This window comes from Balaenoptera borealis (assembly GCF_965194805.1).
Source record: "Balaenoptera borealis genome assembly, chromosome: 5".
In the NCBI taxonomy this organism is placed as follows: domain Eukaryota; kingdom Metazoa; phylum Chordata; class Mammalia; order Artiodactyla; family Balaenopteridae; genus Balaenoptera; species Balaenoptera borealis.
Window position 1 is genome coordinate 125,996,476 of NC_138862.1, and position 8,222 is coordinate 126,004,697.

Consider the following 8,222-nt stretch of genomic DNA (forward strand, 5'->3'; position numbering starts at 1 on the left):
GCTGGGAGGATGGTGAGTGGGGGAGAAACAGCCGGTTTGATGAAATGCTCTCTCTCTCTCTGTCAGGTTTGGACAAGGGCTTGCTTGACACCTGTGGCCCAACCAACACCCAGTGCTGAGAATTTTTTCTAAGCTACTTCTTGCTTCACAACAGCTCGTTCTCATTTTAAGCTGCCCTAGATCTCCACAACCCACAAGGTACATGTGGTATCCCACGGTGCGGCCTAGCCAAGTCATCTTACTATTGGGAGGTGTCTAAAACACTGTCCTTCTTCATGTCACCCATGGCTTTGGGCCACTGGGTCTAAACAACCTCAGTTCTCCTAGAACCAGAAATGAAGCATCACAGTTAAGTCTGAAATGGAGAAACAGAGCAAGCAGCGCCTCGGTGAGGATGGGTGGCCAAGAAGGGGAGACTTGGCAGGGCCAGGGAAACTGGTGGATATAGGTGTGTGAGCCCCTCCCACCCTCCAGGATCAGTCCCTGGGAAAAGCTGGCTGCCGAGGCTGCCGGGAGATAGATCCGCAGCAGCGGAGGAATGTGAGAGTGCGCGGGGGGTCGGGCATCAGACCAGGCTCAGGTGCCTCAGCCAAGGCTGGCCTTCTGGGAAGGCAGAAGAGGCGGGATAGGGGTGCCATGGGGCCCCCTCTTACCAAACAACGGTCTCTCTGGCCTGCCTCAGAGCCCAAAACTGCCCTGACATGCCCCTCTGGGCTAGGGCTCCCTGGGTCCTCATTCAGACATCAGACATAAAGACCGTGGGAAGCCATTGTTTATTCTGGTAAAACAGTGATGCCTCGCCCTGCCCGCACAGCAGAAACGCCTAAGGAGAGTCTTCAAATCCAGAACCCAGACCACACCAGGCCGATTAGATCAGCACCTCTGGACAGGGACTCAGGCATGAAGGTTTTAACTCCCTAGGTGTCTTCAATGTGGGCTCAGGTGAGAACCTCTCCACCCACAGCTTGGTGGGGATTAGCTTCTCAGGTAAGCCCAGTCTGAGAGCAAGGGGACAGCACACAGGTGCGGAGGAACCGGCCAGGTGCCATATTGCTGTAGTTGAACTTCCTCTTCATCTTCACACCGCCCACAGGAGGGGGCATTATCACCCTCAGGTCCGCAGTGAGAGGTCCAGAGCTGGAGAAGTGAAGCAGCAGGGCACACACCAACACAGCGGGACCCCAGAGCCTTCATTCTTCTCAGGATTCTGTCCTGCCACCGGGAAGGGCTGACAGGGGAACAGCAAGTAATTGGGGTCCTGCTCTCAGGGTGTGGGCAGTACAGGTGTGCTGCCAGTGGGATCTGGTCACCCTGGGCATGGCACTTTTATGACCTAATGAACCAGGAGAGCAGCAGGGTGTTTTCTGCCTTGGAAGAGTCATGATTTGTCTGGAACCTTCTCTCTGAGTGCCCTGTGTATCTGTCTTGGGCAACACCTATGATCAAGATGAGCTTTTACACAGGCAGAGTAGGTGACCTCCTAAACTTTGTACACATGCACGAGGCATGAGAAAGACAGCTAAATGCCTCCCGCATCTGCCTTCCCCACTGTCTGAAACCCCACCACCAGGGCACCGGGACTTCCAGGTTAAACTCCTGGCTCCCAAGCTTTGCTGCACATTAGAAGTACCTGGGGAGCTTTTAAAACTCCCAGTCCTCAGGTCACATACCTTATCAATTAAATCAGAACGTCTGGAGGTGGGAGTCAGGCATCAGTAGTTTTTAAAGGTCCCCAGATGATTCCATCATGTGGCAAAGTTGGAGACCCTCTGGGTCAGGAGTTGCTCTCCGCGAGCCCCTCATACAGTGCAGAGGGCAGGGGACCCCTCCCTGCTTCCCTGCCCCTCCCTACCCCTCCGCCCTCTCCCGGGACCCCAGTGTGATCCAGCTGGTCAGTTCTTTTCCCTCTTGCCCAGGAAGGCTGCTCACAATACAGTTTTCTCCCTCATCACTGAGCCGAGACCAGCTCTGAAAAAATGCTCACTGGGCTGACATATATGTCTCTTTCTCCCCTCTTTTCTGGAACATGGTTTTCAAACTTGAACAAACATCAGAATCCCCTGGAGGGCTTGTTAAACCCAGATCCCTGGCCCCTACCTGCTAGAGTTTCTTTCTTTTTTTTTTTTTTTTTTTAATTTTTATTAGAGTACAGTTGCTTTACAATGTTGTGTTATTTTCTTCTGTACAGCAAAGTGAATCAGTTATACGTATACATATATCCTCTCTTTTTTAGATTTCCTTCCCATTTAGTTCACCACAGATCACTGAATAGAGTTCCCTGTGCTGAACAGTACGTTCTCATTAGTTATTGATTTTAAACAGTTTCTGACTCAGTGTGTCTTGGACTGGGGCCTGAGAATGTGCATTTCTAGAAATCCCCAGAGGATGCAGATGTGCCTGGTCATTGAGGGGCCACACGTGGAGAACCACTGGTCAGAGGAAAGGAAGGGAAATGGGTTCTCAAGAAAGTTCACAGAACAGTAGTTGGCAGGGGCTTGACACAGGAGACCCCCAGGGGTGTCAGAGAAATGCAAAATGATTGTCAATGAAAAGAAACCTTATCTCTCCAGCTCCTTCAAAACCCATGAGAAGGAGAGGCTGGAAGAGAGGCGCCGAGTGATGGATGGCTGGTCAGGGCAGGTCTGATTTGGCCATGGTTCACTCACGGCTCCCCATGGTACGACACAGGGAGGGGTCCCCACGGGATGTGAACGTCTGAATTTTAGACCCCCTTTGTCCAGAGGAAAACGTCAGTGTAACTCTGGTCTTCCAGGGAGAGGATCTGCGTGAAGCAAGCCGTTCTTTAATTTCTCCTCTCAAGGAAGAGTCTCCCTTGTACCATCAGCTTCTTTTTCTATCACTCAGAGAGGCAGCAATGAAATAGTGCTCAGAAAAATTACATTCGCAGCAATTTCAGAGCGCGCCTGGCTCCTGAAGCATGCACATAATTGCTACTTCATAAAAGGTTGATAAATGAGATGCAAAATATACAGCTACTTCCTCTGAACATGGTAAGGGACCTTAATCCAGGGGTCATTTTGCATAATGGAAACCACAACTAATGAGTCTGATTAAAGGATTCATTAATGGTAGAGAATGTTTAGAAACTAAAGACAAGCATCTCGTCCTAGGAGCGTTGAGCAAGTCACATCAACTCAAAGCCTGACTGGCCAAGGTTTCAGGGGAACTGGCTTCTGAGCTCTGCTTAGTCACCTGTGACCTTCCTGGATGACCTTGGGCAACTCCCAGACCCTTTTCCTGCCTCACTTTTCCCAGCAGGGGAGCCGAAGGTATCATACTTGCCCCTTGGTTCTCAGACACTGGTTCTGGGCCTAGAGTTTGCTATAAAACCGGTCCCTTGGGTTGGAGCCATTAGAGAGCCTGTGCCCAGTAGGCTGCTCAGGACCTAGGTAGTGGCAATAGGTGACTTTCCGTCCAGATGTCTGGTTTCTGAACACAGTGGAGAGGGTAGCAGTGGGAAAACAGAAGAGCGTCCATCACAAGTGACCATTTCAAACTTCCATAATGATGAAGAATGATATAAGTGCATGTGTATATTCGAACCTGGGTGGGAGTGTGCAAGTGTGTATATGAGTGTGTGTTTCATGAGTGTTTATGGTGAGTGTGCATGAGTTTGTGAGAGTATGGATGTGAGTGGGTGAATGTGTGTGAGTGTATGTGTCTGTGTGTACATGTATTATTAGGGATGCGAGTGTGTATATGAGTGTGAGTGTGTTCAGATGTGTGTGCATGTGTGTGTACAAGTGTGTGAGTGTGGGCAGGTAAAGAACGTTTATGTGCGTGCACACAAGAGAGAGAGTGTGTGTGTGCACACGAGGGTGTGTGTGTGTGTGCATGTGAGCATACATGTGAATGTGTGTGCTGGGGCATGTGTATGTGTACCAGTTTTGAGGTGTCCTGCCTTTTACCCTCTCATAATGCTCTTGCCTCCTGCTGGTCTTTACATTATCTCCTTGGCACTGTCCTCACAGTAATCCCAAGAGGCAGTTCAATAACGCAGGCTGAAAGACATGGAAACAACCTAAATGTCCATCAACAGATGAATGGATAAAGAAGATGTGGTACATATATACAATGGAATAGTACTCAGCCATAAAAAAGAATGAAATAATGCCATTTGCAGCAACATGGATGGACCTGGAGATTATCATACTAAGTGAAGTAAGACAGAGAAAGACAAATATCATATGATATCACTTATATGTGGAATCTAAAATATGATACACATGAACTTATCTACAAAACAGAAACAGACTCACAGACGTAGAGAACAAATTTATGTTACCAAAGGGGAAAGGGGGTGGGGGAGGGATGGAGTGGGAGTTTGGGATTAGCAGATGCAAACTATTATATATAGGATGGATAAACAACAAGGTCCTACTGCATAGCGCAGGAAACTATATTCAATATCCTGTGATAAACGATAATGGAAAAGAATATGAAAAAGAATGTATGTATATGTATAACTGAATCACTTTGCCATACAGTAGAAATTAACACAACATTGTAAATCAACTATACTTCAATCAAATAAACTAAAAAAAAAAAGAAAATGCAGGCTGAGGTGTGTGTGCAGCGATTTGTGACAGCCTTTCAAAGCAAATTGTTTTAGGCAGAAGACTATAGCATTTTAATGGCAGTACTATGCCTAATCCGTTCATATGTTGTTGAAGAAAGAGCCGGTTCTGCAGCGGCCAAGGCAAGCTGTGGCCCAGAACTGAAGACCCTGTCAGCTGGGAGAAGACAGAGAAGAGTTTCATACTTAGAAAAGGGCCAATTATTTCCAGGCCACAAACAGCTACATTATTAATGCTTAACCAATAAAAGGTTTCATTTAAAAAAATGCCCAAGTATTTTATGAAGACCTGAATATATTTGACCTGAGTCCGTTCAAGATTTAACTATGTGGGCTTCCCTGGTGGCGCAGTGGTTGAGAATCTGCCTGCCAGTGCGGGGGACGCGGGTTCGAGCCCTGGTCTGGGAGGATCCCGCGTGCCGCGGAGCAACTGGGCCCGTGAGCCACAATTGCTGAGCCTGCGTGTCTGGAGCCTGTGCTCCGCAACAGGAGAGGCCGCGATGATGGGAGGCCTGCGCACCGCGATGAAGAGTGGCCCCCGCTTGCCACAACTAGAGAAAGCCCTCGCGCAGAAACGAAGACCCAACACAGCCATAAATAAATAAATAAATAAAAATTTTAAGAAAAGATTTAACTATGTGATGTAAACAGATGCTTTCAGCGGGATGAACTGAGGACACATGACCGAAGGCATCCAATATTCTCCTTACATCAGAACAAGTGTTTGCAGACACTAGCAGTCCTCCCCACCTCCAGGGTTTCAACAAGCCCTTATCAAAGGAGAAATCAGCATCTGGGCCTGAGACTGGACCAGGCATATAGGAATGTTTCAGGAAAATGAGGAAAGACGTCCATGGGCTCAGAGGACGAAGGGAAACCCCCTCAGTTCCAACTTCCAACATGGTGACTGGATGTACCAGATGCACAAAAAGCTTTTATAAATGAAGTGAACATGTGAATAGATGAATCAATCAATCAATCAATCAAATAACGCTAAGGAAGAAAGACAATGAGCCCCTTCCTGGTTTACAGAACAATCTTTTATTAAAGTGAGTCTTGCCAAATGATGTTTTTTATCCTTAAGCCTGCATGGTCCCTAGAAACAATAGGTTTTCCAGAAGAAATTCTAATAGCAAAATAATGATTTTCAAATGCCAATGTCTTTCCAGACAAAGGGACCAAATGCTCTAAGTCTGATGTGAAGAGTAAAGCACAATAAGAACCACTCATTGTTACAGTGACTGCTCATTGTAAAGGTATCTAAAACATTTTGAAACAATTCAACTACTATTTAACAAGCAACAAATGTGCTGAAGGCTCAGCGGCCACCATACCTACCAGAAAGACCAGACCCATTCCTTACTGTAGAGCTCCAGCTCCATGGGCCCTCACTCAGGACATGTTAACTCTTAGTTAACACACAGTCCGGGAGATCTGCACTCCAAGGCATAAACTCACCACTTTAAGGTAGAAGGTCGATTGCTAGAGACAGGCAGAGTGATACTGACAAGAAATGGTATCATACATAAAAGGGGAGGAGGAATAAGTCCATATACTACTGTGGAGAAATCTCTAGGATATGTTAAGTGCAGAAGGCAAGGTAGAGAAAATGTAGAGTATGCTACCAATTACCTACAAAAGGAGGATTTATAAATATATGAAACATAGTTGCTTACATTAAAAGTAAATGAGAGCTAGCTTTCTTTAAATATACCTTGCGTTATAGATTTAATTTTGGAACCGCGTAAATATTTTATCTAAGTATAAAATAAAATTGAATTTTAGAAAAGTAATCCCTTAAAACCAAAAGCAAAATGAAATAAGTGAATCTAACTCTGTACTCAGTTGGCGGCATAACCACACAGAGAGGGATTATTCCATGCGATTTTAAAACACAGCCATTTGACTTTACGTCCATCCCTAGTGGAATATATCTTAAGGACAAAAAAAAAAAAAAAAAAACTGCAAAAAATTCTTAAACTCACATTTAATGTTTAAATCATAATGTTCAAGGTGGTATTTGTATTGTTTTTCTCAGACTATTGTGTATATGTTGTGCAGCAGAGCAGATGAGTAATTATCTGCTGACATTGAGAAATGATATTTGCAATATGATAGAAAAAACAAACATGTAGACGTAAGATCAATAGGTTAAGTAAAATTCTATAGTTCTAAACCTGAATTGGTAGCAGCAGTATTGACTCCCAGTATATTTTATCTTAAATACATATACATACATATACATTTTTTTCCCTTTCTCTGTCCACTAAAAAGCCCCAGAAATAAGGACTAAACTAGCAACATGGAGCACCCCTCATGCCCATTTCCCAGTAAAAGAAACTAAGAATCCTTGGAGAAATGTTTGATTAAAGGTCTGGGGCAGGGATTTCATGAGTCTAGGACATCTTGCAGGGAAACTATCAAAGTCCTGTAGAGTCAGGTCAAAAGGATTCAGGAGCACACTCAAAAAGTCTTCCCCTGGCCCAGCGGAGGCAATTTGAACTTCAATAATGATAATAACTAGAATAGATTCAAAGACATCAGATAGGTTTCAATCCATGAGTTCATAGTCATCCCTGGAAGACACAAATGAACAACTAATTATCTTTAAAACTGGTGAGGAGAGGGGGAAACAATCAAGCATTAACTTGCATTTCCTAAATGAACTATCCTTCAGGGTAACTGCAGAGTTGACGAAGAGAAGCATCCATTTATAGACATTTCCAGCTAATAAACCAAGACGGCATCATAGAATTGGTGTGTCCACATTTTGCCACTGCCAATGAGCTAACGGTGTCGGCAGTGTCACAAAGAGAGACAGACAGGCAGTGTGTGCCTCCTGATGGAAATACACAGCACTACCTGTGACGTGGTCATACAAGCTGAGCCTGAATATATCAAGCCTCTAGATTTAATTACCAATTTACAAGAAATGCAGGCAACAGAGGAACCATTAAACTGTACCACACGAATACAATCAGCAAAATCCACAGTGTGATAAACTTTCCAGGACAAATGACCCAGACCAGCCTTTTCTAACAAATAAATCGCAAGGGGAAAAAATATAAAGAAACCTGTAAATTAAAACAGACTTAGGGGGCTTCCCTGGTGGCGCAGTGGCTGAGAATCTGCCTGCTAATGCAGGGGACACAGGTTCGAGCCCTGGTCTGGGAGGATCCCACATGCCGCGGAGCAACTAGGTCCGTGAGCCACAACTACTGAGCCTGCGCGTCTGGAGCCTGTGCTCCGCAACAAGAGAGGCCACAATAGTGAGAGGCCCGCGCACCGCGATGAAGAGTGGCCCCCACTTGCCACAACTAGAGAAAGCCCTCGCACAGAAACGAAGACCCAACACAGCCAAAAATAAATAAATAAATAATAATAATAATAATAATAATAATAATAACAAATGTTCAAGTACAATTGGTTTCTTTAAAAAAAAAGAGAGAGACTTAGGAGTTATATCGGACCATCACAATGTATGTACCTTATTTATATCACGATTCAAATAAACTATTAAAAATGTGTATGAAGCATTCAGGGAAATCTGAGCACAGATTGGTTATTGGATGTTAAGAAATTATTTCTAATTTTTTTGATGTGATAATGGTATTGTGTCTATGAT

General features: G+C 44.9%; 1 long non-coding RNA gene across 1 annotated transcript; it reads left to right on the top strand.

Moving 5' to 3' along the window:
* Positions 1-1,020: 1,020 nt before the first annotated feature.
* On the top strand, positions 1,021-8,009 carry LOC309628888. Its single transcript, XR_014244769.1, has 2 exons — positions 1,021-4,939; positions 5,249-8,009. It is a non-coding gene; the product is annotated as an uncharacterized lncRNA (long non-coding RNA).
* The last annotated feature ends 213 nt before the right edge of the window (positions 8,010-8,222 follow it).